Genomic DNA, 2,362 nt, shown 5'->3' with positions numbered 1-2,362 from the left:
GAGCAGCTGGAGCGGCGGCAGGTCTCTTCCGCCCTTGCTGACGAGGCGGAGAAGGAGGCTGGCTGCTCGGGCGCGCCGGCGCAGGCGGAGAAGGAGGCGGAGTGCCGCCACGCGCCGGAGAAGGAGCCGGCCGAGTGCCCTGATCGTCACTCGCCAGAGGAGGAGGTGGTGGAGGAGGCGGAGTGCCCTGACTCGCCAGAGGAGGAGGAGGAGGCGGAGGCATCCAGTTCGGAAGGTTGATGAGCTCCTTCTGCCATAGGCATGGAGTCTTCAGAGCAGAACCCAGCCGAGTCTCCCCTTCACCGGTAGGGTGGTCAAGCTGGAGGTCCTCAAATCCCTCCGTTATTTCATACACCATCACCCTAGAATATCCTTCTGGAATCGGCCGGCAGTGAAAAGTTGCGCCGGGTTCAGTAGGAAAAACAGAGCTAACAGCCGCCTTGACCTTCATATTAATCCATTGCGTCATAAGGTGGCAATTTTGAGACTCCGTGATAGCATCCACGGGATAGCTGGCAGGACCCATCAAGACATGCTATGGCTGAAGCAGCTCGGTGGAATCCACGCTGCTTCTCTGCTGAGATGGCGGGGTAGCTTCGGGGGAAGCTTCGGCAGTTCGTTTGCTATGATTTGCTTCTCGTTCCTCTATCGCTTGTACCCTTGCTTGCAGCGCCTGCATTTGGGTGTGCTGCACTTTTTTCCTCCTCTCCTGGCATTTGTAACCTCCTGCGTCCAGAAACCCAACCTTCCACGGAATGGATCCTGGCGTGCCTCGTGTCCGTCCAGGGTGCTCAGGATTCCCGAGGGCCATTGTGAGCTCGTCGTTCTCTCTATCTGGAACGAACGTCCCTTGCTGCGCTGCTTCAATATACTGCTGAAGCTTCTTGACTGGTATTTCCATTTGATCGTTCGTCCAAATGCACTTCCCTGATACAGGGTCCAAGGTTCCGCCAGCCCCGAAGAACCAAGTCCGGCAACGGTCTGGCCAGTTAATTGTCTCTGGTTCGATCCCTTTATCAGCCAAATCATTCTCAGTCTTGGCCCACTTAGGCCGGGCTACGAGGTAGCCACCTGACCCCGTGCGATGGTGATGCTTCTTCTTTGCAGCATTTTGCTTGTTTGTCGCCGACATATTCTTACTTTTTTTCGATGTCTTGTGGGCCACAAATGCGGGCCAGTGATCTCAGATCTTCTCATATCTGCCCTTGAATTCTGGTGTCTCTTTATTTTCGACAAACTTATTTAGCTCTTTCTTTCACCTCCTGAATAGTTCTGCCATCCTCTTAAGAGCAAAAGACTTGATTAATTGCTCTTTAACTGGCTTCTCCGGATCATCCTCTTGCGGTAGGGTGAAATTTGACTTCAGCTCAGTCCAAAGATCACTTTTCTGCATATCATTGACATAAGACACCTCAGGGTCTTCTGTAGCCAGCTTTAACCATTGCTGGATGCTGATCAGGATCTTGTCCCTAACCAAAACCCCGCACTGAGCAACAAATGCGCTCTTTGTCCGGAGGGGTTCAATCGGTTGGCCGTCGGGCGCGATTGCTATGATCTCAAACTTTTCATCCGAGCTCAACTTTTTCTTCAGGCCTCGTCTCTTTACCGAAGTTGTGCTCGATCCGGAGGGCTAGAAAAAAGAACAAAGACTTAATTAATATGTGTACATACCAAAACAATGAATGCATCAATTAGCTAGTCAGCAGAAGCTTAACTAATATATATACCTGGCCGGACTCGGTTCGGTCACCGGAGACGTCATCACGTTCTCCTTCTTGCAGCGGCATTGGGTCACCGGAGCCGTCCTCATGGTCTCCTTCTTGCACCGGCATTAGGTCACCGGAGCCATCATAATCATAGCCAGCTGCTTCCATACCATCGGTGTCGTTGAGAAACAACAAGCAGACGGCATCACTTCGTCGTGCGATTATGTCCCCCAACAACTCTTCTTGTACTTCGTCTCGGGCGGTGTCCATAGTTTCTACAAATATTTACAACATGGCAATTATTATTCAAACATGACAGATGGAAATATTAGTGGCAAACGTAGAACTAATATTAATTAGTGGCCTCGACGCTGCTTCTCTAGGGTTTGGGGTGGCCTCGACGCTGCTTCTCTAGGGTTTGGGGTGGCCTCGACAATGCTTCAAGGATAAAAAAAGAAGAGGAAGAGGAAAAAAGAGAGGAGAAGAAAGAATAGAGGAGTAAGAACTCCTCTATTCTTTCTTCTCCTCTTTTTTTTCTTCTTCTTCCTCTTTTTTTTATTGGAAACGAGGGTCGTCGAGGGTCGCCGAGAGGTAGAGGAAACCCTAAATAGCAAGTATTGTGGGTGTGAGATACATGTGGCCGTCGGTGTCGGACA

The sequence above is a fragment of the Triticum dicoccoides genome, chromosome 2A, assembly GCF_002162155.2.
Source record: "Triticum dicoccoides isolate Atlit2015 ecotype Zavitan chromosome 2A, WEW_v2.0, whole genome shotgun sequence".
NCBI classification, from domain to species: domain Eukaryota; kingdom Viridiplantae; phylum Streptophyta; class Magnoliopsida; order Poales; family Poaceae; genus Triticum; species Triticum dicoccoides.
This window is presented reverse-complemented; position numbering follows the sequence as displayed.